Source organism: Ambystoma mexicanum, chromosome 11 (genome assembly GCF_040938575.1).
Source record: "Ambystoma mexicanum isolate Mex_15411 chromosome 11, UKY_AmexF1_1, whole genome shotgun sequence".
In the NCBI taxonomy this organism is placed as follows: Eukaryota; Metazoa; Chordata; class Amphibia; order Caudata; family Ambystomatidae; genus Ambystoma; species Ambystoma mexicanum.
In genome coordinates this window covers 586233121-586247421 of record NC_090934.1, presented here as the reverse complement: position 1 = coordinate 586247421, position 14301 = coordinate 586233121, and the positions used below count along the sequence as shown (strand labels likewise).

At 49.2% G+C, this 14301-nt stretch overlaps 1 long non-coding RNA gene across 1 annotated transcript in view; it reads left to right on the top strand.

Annotated features, from left to right (window-relative positions):
* Positions 1 to 13982, top strand: part of LOC138503596 (uncharacterized) — an 83544-nt gene extending 69562 nt beyond the window's left edge. The window contains exon 5 of the long non-coding RNA XR_011279671.1: positions 13265 to 13982. This is a non-coding gene — a long non-coding RNA (uncharacterized lncRNA). The remainder of the gene's footprint in view (positions 1 to 13264) is intronic.
* The last annotated feature ends 319 nt before the right edge of the window (positions 13983 to 14301 follow it).

Genomic DNA, 14301 nt, shown 5'->3' with positions numbered 1-14301 from the left:
CTTACCCAGTCTACTGCCGTAAACACATCACTTGCCACTTGCTGGCTGCAATACCACACTTTATTGCCTCTATTATCTATTTATTTTTATTTATTATTTATCTGTTCTCCTCTGCTCCGCACTTTCCACTCTCCCCCTTCCATGCACTCTCTCCCTTTCCTTTTCCCATGCACTTGCGCGTTCTCAGTGTCACTGGGCCTAGTAAGATTGTTTTTTTGTTCTCCCCTGTTTCCCCTCCCTTTCCTTGTCACGCTCTGAAACACTTGTGTACGAGCACGATACAAATACATTATCATATCATATCATATCAGTCTCAGGCCGTCCTTGTTGCTCCGAAATGGTATTGTTTTGTTGCTATTCCAGCACAACGTTTTCAATTGTGCTGCGAAGCCAAGAGTATGGCTGGGTCCTGGGAATAGACGACAAACATTCAGACACAGTTTAGTTATATGTATGATGCAGTGCACAACATCCTTAAATTTTTCTCAAAAATTACACCCCCTTTCTTATACTCTTAGGCCACAGAAGATCTCACAAGGAGATCTCTTGGGAACCCTGCTTTCAAACTGGAACTCACATAACAAAGGCCAGTTTCAAACCATGGGTTTGCACTTTAAAGGGCCTTTGAAGTGTAGGCATGGGAATGGGTTGGAGGTAGGGTATCCAGAAAGAAGGAAGTAGACCCGAGAAAGAGATCCACCATCTTTCTTTTCTGTGGGGCTCTCGTTCCTTCTTATTCCCTCCATTTCCTGTGGAACAATGTGCTCTGGATATGATGCAAGAAGACCAGGGTCACGTGTTATACCAACATGGATTGCACCCCTAAGAGCAGGTTCTCTTCTGTTCAATCTCTTATGGCCTTTTTTTAAATGTGTTTATTTATAGGACAGCGCACAGGTGATCACATGAGTTGACTATTAAATACAACACCAACCTCGGCATGAGAAAGCAACATTTTCCCCCCGTCTACCCCGGTAACCCCACATATTAACTAGACCCTCAGTCTGTCTGGGCCAGACTGTGTGCAACTTGTTCGGTATCCGATTGCAGGGCCCTCACAATTAGGCGCGGTTTATAAGTCAGCTCTGGGTAGTTACGATCATAGTCCAAGAGTGGTGCCCAAATGTTCACGAACCGGTGGAGGGTGCCTGCTCTGGCTGCCGTGACCTTCTCGGCTATCAGAATGTCCCAAAGCTTAATCCACCAAAGCATCATTAGGGGGCCTTCAGCTGACTTGCAAGTTCGGGCTACAGTAATATTTGCCGCCAGCAAGAGTTGGGTTATGAGGGCAGCCTTCCTGCCCGTTCTCGAGTAGGATCCCGGGACCGGGACCCCAAGAAGGATGTTTTCTGGAGCCAACGGGATTCCCAGTCGGGTGATGTCTTTTATCGTGGCAAAGCATTCAGACCAAAATTCTCTAACCTTAGGGCAAGACCACCAAATATGGAAATAGGACCCTGGAGATCTGCAGCGACGCCAACATTGGGGATCAAGGGCCTGATGACAGTGATGTAGGCGGACTGCGGGGGAGTACCTTCGTAGGACCAGCTTGTGGGCACACTCCCGCTTGGTGATGCAGGGGGAGGATACTCGCATTCTCGACCAAATATCTACCCAGGTCTGATCCTCTATGTGGTGTCCCAGGTCTGCCTCCCATTGAGACATATAAGGCGGCTTAGCAGCGAAGAGGTCATCTTGCATTCATGTATAGAGGGCAGAGATCTTCCTCCGGGCTGGCAGGTCATTCGCTGTGAGTTCTAGTGGGGTAGGAGCTTGCGTTGCTACCGTTCGGGACAGGGGATGGGAACAACAATGGCACAGTTGAGAATAGGTGAATCTGTCTGTTTCCGTTAACTGGAATGTCTCCTTGCATTGTTCTAAGGAGCCTGGGCGGCCCTCCTCATAAAGTTCCCCTATGGATTCCAGGCCCCCCACCACCCAATTCCAAAAGTTCGAGGGACAGGCGCCCAAGGAGAAGGCTGGGTTGTGAAAGATTGGGGAAGATGAACCCAGACCCCCCAGGGGTGCCCCTCTGTTTCCAGGCCCAGTCCCAGGTGTTTGGTAGAAGCCAAAATAGTTGGCCAGGTTTGGTGCAGTGAAGGAGGGAGGAAGTGAAGAGGGAGAGGGAGTAGAGTTTGTTCGATCTCCACCCATTTAGGGCGCCCGAGGTAATCCCCGATGCCTGAAGGCGGGCTAGTTGTGCTGCTATCTGATATCTACGGAGATCAGGGACCCCCAGTCCACCCAGTTTGGGATTGCCCATCATAGTTCTCTGGGGGATTCACGGCTTCCTGCCCCTCCGGATGAAGTTAATCATCTTTCTTGGCAGATGGCGCAGGGGGGGAGCAGGATCGAGAGGTGCAAAGAGGAGCAAGCATAGAGGAACCGTGGGAGGAGATTCATCTTGCAAGCCATGATGCGGCCTAGAAGCGAAATCTCTTGCGAGAGCCAGCGAGTAAGGTCTTTTTCCAGCTCATCAAAGAGGGGGGGGAAATTTGCCTCATAAACGTCCACCGGACGAGCCGGAATCTGCACCCCCAGGTAAGGGATCGACTTGACACTCCACTGTATTGGGCATTGTTTCTCTAGGGGATATTCTTCCCCTGGATCTAACCCCACCCCCAAGGCCACTGACTTCTCAAACTGAATGGCAAAATCTGCCACCCCCCCGAACCTATGAATTTCGGCTAAGCTGGTTTCATGGAAGCCGCGATGTCAGTGATGGTCAACAGCACATCATCGGCATGAAGGGCAATCTTGTGTTGAGAGGGGCCTACTTGTGGGCCTTTACTCCAAGGATTCAGGCAGATGCGTTGGGCCAAGGGCTCCAGCAGGGGGGCATAGGGGGCACCCTTGTCGCATTCCACACATAAGCAGGATCAAGTGAGAGAGATGGCCGTTGACTCTCAGGCAAGTGTTAGGGGACTGGTAATTAGCTAGAACCAGCTTTTGGAATGTTGGGCCAAAGTGAAAGGCTTCAAGGGAGAGGCGCAGGAAAGTCCAGTCCACTCTATCAAAGGCTTTGGTTGCATCTAGGACCAGCAGAGCAAGCTGTTGAGAATCTTGGTTAGCAACATCAATTAGATTTAGGGCTCTGTCGATGTTGTCTCTCGTTGACCTATGAGTTATGAAACCTATCTGGTCCGGGTCTACAATGTCAGGGAGGACAGGTGCCAGGCAGTTTACCAGGATCTTAGAGTGAATGTTGGCATCAATGTTTAGCAGGGAGATGGGCCTATATGAGTTATTGTCCCTGGGGTCTTTTCCGAGTTTGAGAATGAGGACCATGATTTACTCCTGCATGGAAGGGATAGTACTTCCCGTGGTGGCAAAGGAGTTAAAAAGAAGTGTCAAGGGGGCCACCAACTGGGAGCAGAAGATTTTATAAAATCAAGTTGAATATCCATCTGGGCCCGGGGCTCTAGGCTTAAGGCCCTTAATGGCCGCCTCAACTTCCTCACCTGTAATGGGGGCTTTGAGGTTTTCCCTTGTCGCGGTCTTGAGGTGTGGGAGGGCAGCACCCTGTAAGTAGTCCCATTTTTCCGTTTGATCTCTTGGAGATGCTGTCATTATCTCTGAGAGGTGGGCCACCGCCAGCCGCAGCTTATCTGTTCTGCAAATTGGACGGTGCCATGGGGTCACAGAGGCCCAAGATGGTGTTTCTTTCTTGGCCTTGGTGAGTTTGTCTATGAAAAGCTTGTTTGCTTTATTGCTTTTGGCGTAATACCACTGTTTGGTTAGCAAGAGCGCCGTTGCCTCAGCATAATGCGCCTCCAGCCACTTCCGTGCCGCCTGCAACGCCTGGTAGGATTTCGGGGACCAGCCTTTCTGCTTATGGGTGGCCTCAGCTTCCAGGATCTCGTTTTCCAGAGCCGTACGGGCTACATGTCTACGCTTGTGAAAAGCTACCCCTTGAGCAATCAGCTCCCCTCTCATACTGCCATTCCTTTCAAGATGGGGTCATACAAGATCCATCAGCGGCAGGGAGAATGATCAGGGTTGTGTGCTCGCAGGGTCAACGAGACTGGGGCATGATCAGAGAGGACCCTGGGGCCAATGGTAATGTCATCTGTGAAAGCCAGGACTTGAGGGGAGGCCAGTAGCAGATCAATCCGGGAGAAGGTCCGATGCATGTACGAGAAGAATGTAAAGTCTTTCTCATCGGGATAGATTACCCTCCAATTGTCCATGACCTCTAGGGTCCGAAAGAGGTGAAGCAGGCTATTTGCCAACTTTAAATCTCAGGAAGATGGGGGATGTGATCTATCCATGAGCGGGTTGGGGGCTCCGTTAAAGTCCCCTCCAATGATAACTTGCCCCTCTAAGAATGGAAGGAGAGCATCTTCTAAGTCTCGGTAGAACCCCTCCTGGTCATCATTGAGAGCAGAAGCTGAGATGAGGGAGTAGAGTTGGCCGAAGATGAGGCATTTGACTGCGATGAAGCGGCCCTCCGGGCAACGTAGTGAGTCCAGGATTTGCGGCCTGAGATCTTTCGCAAAGAGGATTGCCGTGCTCCCCTTCTTGGTGCTGTTAGAGGCCAGGAGTTGCAAGGGAAAGAGTCTACATCGAAGGCGGGGGAAGTCCGCTGGGATCAAGTGAGTCTCTTGCAGAAAAGCCACTGAAGCCTGCCCATCCTGTAGCCGTTGAAGGGTGGATTTCCTTTTCGTCTGACATTTAAGGTGAACATTTTTTATTTCTGGTGTGGGGCAGGGCCTCTGGAGTCGGTGTGGGTTCCAGGGGAGGGAGTTGGGGGGGTCAAGGTCAGCCATGGTCGAGAGATGCGTTCTTAACAGGATCATCCGGTGGCTGTTTTTTTTTAGGTTGCCTCCAACGGGAGGAAGGGACTTCCAACATTGGCCTCCAACGGTGAGCCAGAACCTTAACTTGGGGGGACCGTTTTCATTTCATCGGTAATCTCCATAGCCAACAGGGCTATAGCCAACCAGGAGGGTTGGGTTTCACTCCAAGGGAAATATGGTGGCATACGCCTTGAAGTCGGGCATGGGCCGCACGGGGCGTGCAGCAGCGATTAGAGATTCATGTTCCTGTGTTGTATGTTCCTCAGGGACGCTCCCGGACATCACTTAATTTAGCGATTTCTTTGAACTCTTGACCAGGGTGACCACCTTGATTTGGGGGAGGATCTGCCCGGTGCTGTCTCTGCAGCGTCGGGGGAGGTTTTCTGAGCCCCCAGGAGAGCTGGGGCATAGGATTGCTGTTGCATCATCGAGGTGGCTAATAGAGGGGGTTCCGTTGTGTGAAAATTGCAGGGCCATTGGAAATAGCCACCGGTAGCGGATCTCATGGTCTCAAAGAAAAAGAGTGAGTGGACAAAGGGCCCTACGCTTCTGCAGAGTTAGGAGAGAGAGGTCCTTGAAGATTTGGAGCGGGGCGCCTTGGAACGTCAGTTCATCGCGCGATCGGCCAATTTCAGCGATGGCTTCCTTGGAGGTATAGAAGTGGACTCTCGTTATCACGTCTGGGGGGAAGTCCAAATCCGTTCCTCATCATGGGCGCAGTCTATGGGTACGATCCAGTAGGAGCTGAGACTTGTCCAAGTGCAGCAGTAGTGACTGAAAGAAGTCGCCCACATATTCAGCCAGATCCTTATCGCGGTTTTGTCTCTCAAGGCCTGAATCGCGTGCTGCACCTCCACAAGGGTAGTAGAATGCTCCTGGGCTAGGTCCTTATTCTCCCCCAACCTGTGCTCATTGTCCGAGACCCTCTGATCCGTCTGCTCCAGTTTCGAAGTGAGCTCTGTCATGCAAGATCTCAATTCCGACTTAATGTACGACATGAAGGTTTGGAGGTCTTCCTTGGTTGCAAGGGTCCCTCTCTCTTCTGGCGTTTTTTGAGGGGTGAGTTTCGGGGGGTCCGCTTTCTTGCCTCTGTCCGCTGAGAGGAGCATAGCGGATATGTCCGCGGTCTTGGGAGGTTTGAGTTGTTTAGCCATAGTACCAGGTCTCGATTCCGGGAATGCTTGAGCGAGCCCGGGCGCCAACAGTGGAGATGGAGGATTGCTGTTGGAGGCGGCAAGGTCAGGTCCGTGGTTTCCGGCTAGCACTGTGTAGGGAGGCGGGCCCCCAAGCGTGAGAAACAGTACTTGCGGAGTCGGACCGTGGATGAGGCGAGAGCTTGAGTGGCTAGTAGGTCAGAAGTACCCTCAAGAGATATTGGGGGGGAGATTTGGTAGCCTTTTATTAAATATTGTTTGTGCGGGCTGTGGTGATTCTGTGGTATTTAATATCCCAGTGCGAGCGGCTATTGGCTGCTGGAAATCCAGGGAAGGCCGCCTCGCGCCACTTGCCAGCAATGAATGAGAATGTCTAGGGCTCCTCCAGCGGGCAAGAGCGGGGCCCGAGTCTGCGGGCTGAGGACAAGGGAGTGAAAGCTGCTAGCGGATCAGCTCCACTAGTGGCTGGCCAGACAGTAGCAACGCCGGGCAGCCAAAAGGAGGCCTGATGGGAGGAGGCTGTCGAGTTTGGAAGGGGGTGGGGGAAGCGACCCCGCAGGGGCCACAGCGCTTTTGCCGGATCACCCACAAATTCGAGGCACCATGAGGTGGTGGTAGGGCCCTGCGGGATCTCCGCAGACGGGTGGGGTTCAGGTCAGCCCGCTGCAGTTGAAGGCCCTTGAGTTGTAGGGCTTGTGGGCAGTTAGAAGGTTCGAGCAAGGATGTGGGCAATGTTGCGAAATGCGCCTGGGGGTGGTCGGAGCTGTATATGGCCGCATCCGCGAGCAGGCAGCTGATGGTAGGTGCAGAGCAAACCCATTCGCCTTTCTGCTTTCCAAAGGTGGGGAAGTCCAGAGAGCGCTGGGCCGAGCAGGGTGATGGAGGTCCGCCTCAGCGCGGCGGCGAGGTTTGGTGGTTTTTGGGGGCGAGTCCTCTCCAGCCGCAGAAGCGCCCAGGCCGGGCCACCCGCTTCCCCTCCACTGACTGCAGGAGCGCTGGGGGCTGCAAAACAAGCGCTCCCCGTGGCAGGACCACGCGGGGTTAAAATTAAGAAACCTCCTGACCTGACTCAGGTCAGGGAAGCAGAGACCCTCTCTGAAGTTCGGGATACGTTACCTAGAGGGCACCAGCTTTATGCTTTCCTGTGGGCTTCCAGTGAGGGGCGAGGATCGTGTTCCTCTGGCTGCCCGCCATCTTGAATCAAGGACGGAGGTCGGGGGAGCAGAGTTTGCCGGCTCCGTTCCGGGGATTTCAAGAGCGTTGACAGCTCATTTCACGTTCAGCAGTTGCCGCAGGTATCTGATCAACGATGCTGCCTCATCCGCCACAAGCAACAGCAGGAACTTCATTTATTTTTGGTTGTGCTGCAGACATCGTACGGAGGTCATCAAGGAAGCAGCCACATCGCTCGTGCTCCTGGCCACGCCCCCGGCCTTTTACCTTTTTATGGAAGGGGTCACCCCCTCCTTTTTTAGTTCATCTTGACCCATCAAGAGAAAAAGTAGGATGCACTTCTGCACCTCAGTTGGAAGTGCACTGCATTCCAAAGTTCTCTGGAATACATGTCAAGACAGAAAGCATCCAAGGCAGAGAAAAACTTGGCCCTCTTACCGTGAAAAGGAAAAATGGGGGCAACTGCTGACTGCTATTGGACTAAGGTCTCAGTGATGGTTGGACTGGAATCAGGAACCTGTTTGCTGGAGATGAAGGATCTCCATAGGTGCCAGCCAAACTCCCTGGAATAGGAGTGCAACAAATGATCTTACCTTCTGCCTAGAGTTCCTGAATTAGGCCTCCCAATAACCCCAAAATCACAGAACAGATTTGGGCCTTGATTCCTGCATTAAACCGCCTATCAGTCCCAAGCTTCTTTGTGCCATGTGCTGTTGTTTCTTTGACGATACTGTGAGTTGGACCCAGTCGGCAAGCTTACCAACCCAACACCAAATCACTGCCTGAGGAAGATTCTGGGAGCATGGCTCAATGTTGTTGAGCCCCCAAAAGACAAGAATAAGATACTGCGAACAGAGCCTGTGCCCCTGGTCTATTTTCTGGGACCATAGAGACTTTTAACTCCCGCTTTGCACCTTTTCTTGAAAAGACATAGGGCCTCATCACGAGTTGGGTGGATTAGTAAAATGTGGCAGTAACGCTATTACTCCCGCATTTACTGCTCTGCCCAATCACGAGTATGATCCTGCCTGGACGCATTTGCCTCCAGCTCTGAGTTGGAGGTGAATGCGCCAGAGGTATGGGCATTTTTGGCGCTATTACCCTGGCAGTATTAACACCGGCCTTAATTGCACCGGCGGTAATTGTGCCACCCGGCGCCATTAAGTTCAATGGACCCAATGGGAAACGGAGATTTACCACCTTAATGCTAATTTTGTCGGGGGTAACCCACAGCATTTAGCGCCGGGATACCGCCCAACACCTGATGAGGCCCATAAACTTTAAAATGACGTTGCTGCAACTGCTTACCTGATCACCCCCACTTAAGTACCCAGGGTGCTGTTCTCTACAAGTTCTGCAGTTTCTGTGTTCCCTATTTGGGTGGCTTTTGCTTTTGCTTGCTTGATTGCTTAATTAAAGTGTATATTTTTTATAAAGCCTTGATTGGACATTACTTTATTTTGATATGATGATATGATATGGTATTTGTAACGCGCCTATACACGAGTGTTTCAAGGCGCGGAGCCTTTCTGCTATTCCTCTTTGGGTTGATAATGAGTTCACTTCACCCCCCTCCTGAGAGTATAGCCATTACCACAAAAGGGGAAGGAGGCACAACCGTCAGGCTATGTCTCCTTTATATTTATGATAGAGATCACTGCTGGTTTAGAAGTAGTCTGAGGCTGAGTAGGCAGTTTAGCCACTTCTCATCCCTGTACCCAAGTATGATATGATATGATATGATATGGTATTTGTAACGCGCCTATACACAAGTGTTTCAAGGCGCGAGTGAAGCAGTAGTCATCTAGTTAGAGTCTGTGATCGTGATGACTGGACACAGAAAAACCTACTCTGATGATGCCTTAATTTTGTATAACATTTTGGCGACTTCTGACAGGGATACCAGATAGGGAAGAGTGGGAAGAGGATTGTAAATGAGGTATGAGGTAGGTAGCAGGAGCAAATCAGAGATGCTCGTATGCATCTCCTGGTTTGTCCACTGTGTTACCGCCAGCCTCACTGGTAAGCAGAATGTATTTTGCACACTGAGAATCTCCAAGGATATCCTTTGGAGACGCTCCATGAGCAAAAAACGGCCAGTGGATGGCTGCAGCAGCCAATAAGTTACTTGCATATTGGCTGCTGCAGCCTTCCCCCAGCAGTATTTTGCTCACAGTATTTTGCTCACGCAGAGTCTCCAAAGGAAATCCTTGGAGCCTGTTTGTGAGCAACTGCATTATGCACATCAGTGAGGGTGGTGTTTACATAACGCTGCACTCACTGGTGTGCAGAATTTTGCTCATGCAGAATCTCTAAGGATTTCATTGAGATATGGCGCAAGAGCAAAAAACTGCCCGGGGAAGGTTGCATCAGCCAATAAGCTACTTACCTGCTTGTTGGCTGCTGCAGTCTTCCCCTGGCAGTATTTTGCTGACAGTGTTTTGCTCACAGAGAGTCTCCAAAGGAAATCCTTGGAGACTCTCTGTGAGCAAAATATACTCTGCACTCCTGTGAAGTTGGCGTTTACAGAACGCCAGCCTCACTGGTGTGAAGAATGTATTCTGCTCACTGAAAGTATCCAATGATTTCAGGGGGAGACGTGCTGGGAAAAATAAACTGCTGGGGGGATGCTGCAGCAGCCAATAAGCATGCATAGTGGCTGTTGCAACTTCCCCCCGGCAGTATTTTGCTCACAGAGAGTCTCCAAAGGAATTCTCTGGAGACTCTCTGTGAGCAAAATACACTCTGCACACCAGTGAAGTTGGCGTTTACATAATAGAACATAGCATACTGCTGGAGGCACGTTATGTAAATGGTGCATTCATTTCCTATGGATCATGAACATTTTGGATCAATTTAATGACTAAACTGATCAGAAAATGTTTATGCATCTATAGTAAAAAACTGCCCATTTAGGTAACATGCCTCGAGCAGCATATTAGAATTTAATAAATGGCTGGTGACAATGTGCTTGTAGCAGTATATAATATCCTGCTGAATGCACATTATGGAAATTAACTATTCGGCTTCCTATCCGACTTTGGCCATATACTTTTTTGTCTATGTCCATTGCATTAACCAGGCTCGGACTGGCCAATAGGGCCAGTTTGATTAGTTAGTTGACTGCGCCACCTGTAGTTATGACCAGTGTTACTGAAAAAAAATTGCGACATATGTTACCAAACAAACTGGGTACTATTTAAACAGTTTGACACAAAAGCTGTGGGCCACTTTCTCTTTGGTGCCTGACCCCGTTTTATGCCCCAAACCGACCCTGATATCGACTACAAGATTGTCCGGTTTTCACTTTGGAAAATCTGGCACCCTAGACAAAGGCGTTTTCTGGGTTTAGCCAAAAGTATTTGATTTAATCAAACCAAAGCCTGTTGATCCCAATCAGGTCACTTTGGACTTTGGTAACTAGGTCACCACGTGAATTAGTATTTTGTGTTTGTTGGAACGAGTTTAAAGTCGTTTACTCGCACTGAAAGCAAAAGTATCCTGCTCAGTGTGACCATTTTGAGACTCTTCATTGTAAACAGGAAGTTCAGGTCAGGATATCCCTTTCCTTGCTGGCATGACTTAGACTGCATGGTAACAGGCTAGAAATATCCTCCAGCCGAAAATTAACTTTGACGCTCATCGTTCCTTAAAAGGGTCCATTGCCAATCTGCCCAGACGTTGGCCTGTCACAGCTGTAACTAAACATGTATTGCTGTTGTGCATGAGTGTGCTCATGAGGTCATTCGAACGTACCGCCATTGAGTTGTTTCTGACAGTTGATGCAGCATACACCGACAGTTGTTGAGAAGACTAAGGTTTATAACTGAAGCCTTCTACTCTAGATATGTACCTGCAACCACTCCCACATTCGTCAATAAACAATATTTAAGGGATGGTTCTAGAACAAGAACTTCATAAGAACCATTAGCACCTTCCTGCAGCAGGGAAAAAATCACCCTGAGTTGAGGGGCAAAAATACCTTCTTTCATTTATCCTTAAAGTACCATATGGCCTGGTCTTGTACTAGTAGTGCTCCACTCTCCAACAGGCGCTTTCTTTTGTCAGAGAAATCCTGCAGAATTGCGCCAGAGCACTTGTGCGTCCAGCTTGCGGACGGGTGCTGGCCTTGCAAAGAGAAACACATACTTGAGATGTTTAGAAAGATATGGCTTCCATGGAGTCATCTCCTACACACAGCTGCTTCCGCAGGCTGACTTTAGAATCTGAGGCCAGCTCTATATCTCTAGCAGGAGGATGCGTCTATTCTGGTGCGCAAGAAGCCAAGCCAGCCCGGGGTTATGCTGGCGGTCTTTAAGGTCCTCCAGTGTGGGTGGCTCAGCACCGAGAACCAAGGTTCAGCCCTCTCAGGGCGTCCAAATAATGTGAACTTGAATGTGTACTTGCAGCCTTCATCCTTGAGAAGATAACGCTCCGGGCTTGCAAGGATGGGAGAACAAGCCAGCTTACAAAAAGTCACAATGAGTGCAGGCACATTTTAGCCAGAGTTTCCGCTAGTCTCGTATGATTGCTTCGTCATTTTACCGCCATGTTATATGTGAAAGGATGAACATCTGCTTTTAAAGTTTGGAAATGATACTAAGTTTGCAGTGAGGGCAGGCGTGATGCATTGCAGCATGCTCTGAAAGAGGCTTAAGAAATACTTCCGGTTTAGGCGCTTGTGTTTTTCCCAGTCCCTGACACAGCTACCAGAATACTCCTGTGTGCTCTAATGATATGGGAAATGTGTGTCACGTTTAATGTATGTATCTGAAGAAGCCCAGTGGGTAAATTATTCAGGATCTCTAACACTGTTTGCGATATGGTCGCCGTTTTGCACGGCGATTATGAAAGCAGGGTCTTCATCAAATGTTTCCACCCTAGCCCTTCCACGGGCCGCAAAAATACAATACTTTTTTTTGTGTACAAAAATGAATCAGAAACATGAGCATCTAATATGTGTGCGTCTCCTTTCACTATTAAAACATGACTTTCATGAACAATGTGCCTTTTCCAGGGATAATAAAAAACCAGAGAGTGTGACCGGTGACCGAATCCATTCATTTAAATGCAACTATGGCCTTCATTATAAGTGTGCCGATCCGGGAAAAATGCTGGTAAAACGTCCGGTATACTGCCTCAGCATTTTTCCTAGACTGACACACTTCGAACTTGTCGGTAGGGTCAGTGAACTACCAGTAGGCCTGCCCTGCCAGGAGTTCAGGCCCTTACCGGCAAACAACTGCCACGATCACCGGCACCGTTACGACCAGTGCCGGTGATAGGGGCAAACCCATTCCATGGAGTCCTGTGGCACTCTGTGGAATGGGAATGTACTGCCATTGCCGGTGCCCATAATATTCCGGTAACACTGGGATATTGGGCATCGGTAACGGTAAAGTGAAATAAAGAAATAGTGTGGAGACATGAAGCGGCGTACCAAAGAAAAGGTGGCAGAGCTCTGCGGCCATGCCAATGTCACAGGGGGTGGGAGAGGCAATCGAGCGAGATTACTCACACACTGGTCGAGGAGCAAGTAGCTGGCATGCTTGAAAGGTTAGCGTCAGAAGGCATTGGTGGACCTGACGCTGCTACACCAGCATCAGGTGAGAGACCCAGCATCAGGGAATGGTCTCATTGCGACAATGTGTATTCTTTTGGCAGGCAATGTTAAGAGAAGAGGGCTGTTAGACTGTATATCCAACAGATATGGCCCACCTTATGTGTGGCATTTTAACAGGATATCAGTGGGCACATGTGCTTTCCCTGCATATATATATATATATATATATATATATATATATATATATATATATATATATATATATATATATATATATATGTATATATGACATGCACACATGTTAATCATGATGCCCTAGGTAAAGTCCCGACAGCTTAGGTGTCGCATGGACTGTGCAAACCCAATAGTGCATTGGAAATGGGTGTGTGATATGCCACCCGAGGTACATGATGAAAAGTGACAATTATGTGTGTCCACTGATTAAGGGAGTTGAAATACCCCTCAAATAGTCTAGGCAATGTTGTCAATGTGCAGTAACAACATATTTCAGATTGCAATACATGCATCTACCAGGTGGATTGAATATATTGCCACATTCTTCATTTCCATCACAGATGCAGCAGAAAAGGATGCAACCATTAAGACAGACCCAGTGATGCCATCCTTGGAAGGAGACGGGAGCGTGTGCTGGTCTTAGAATACCCAACGGAAACCCTGGGTGATGTGTGTGTGCAGAGGTCTGTAGGCACAAGTGACTCAACTCAGACACCAGCCAATCAGATCAGTGCAACTCCGCCCACCACTCCCGCCGCCCTGCCACAGCAAGGGTCAACAACAAGATGCTCAGATAGGGCTGCATGCACAGCAGGTCATGCGCAACCTCATACTCCACCTAAGAGGAAATGCACCAACACCAGTCCACAGTGTGAACCCAGTTGACTGCCATCAGGAGCACCCTGGGGGAGGGCCTTCCAGAAATCTCAAGAAATATTGCAGGCTGCAAGTTCAGCTGACCCAGGAGAAACTTATAGCTACTCAAGGCCGGGAGGATGGCTCAGGGGCAAAGATGGTAGGCAAGCTCAAGGGCAACACAATTGTCTTGGAAACAAGACAACTCATAGCAACACAAGCTCGACCCACGGTCTTAACCACGTTATAAAAGAACAATTATAATTATACCCAGGAGGTGTGAAGGGCTACTCAGGAGGATTGCAATGATACATAGGAATATCCCAGGCTGACCCATGAGGAGAGAGGTAAGCACCATGCACACAAATGACATATGTGCAAGCCAACCTGTTGATTCTTTCTGTTTCTGCTAGTTATACTGCCCATTCCCTTGTTTTTATGTTTACTGTTCAAAACAATCGTCTGATGTTAAGACGAATACATTTTCATGTGAACAGCAATGTTGTTGGTCTCTTACATGACATGTTCTGTTAGACCAATGGGTGGGTCGCACCCTGTTCATGTTACACGTGAAGCAATCCCCAATTGGGACATTGAGAATGATGCTTGGCGTATCACCTGGTTCATTAACAGTGGGAATCGGTAGGTTCCTCGAAAGGGTATTGACAAGGTAAGCTAATGACATAACATATGGGTGGAATGCCTAATTGATTGTCGGTACTATTCACTGACAAATGGTCAG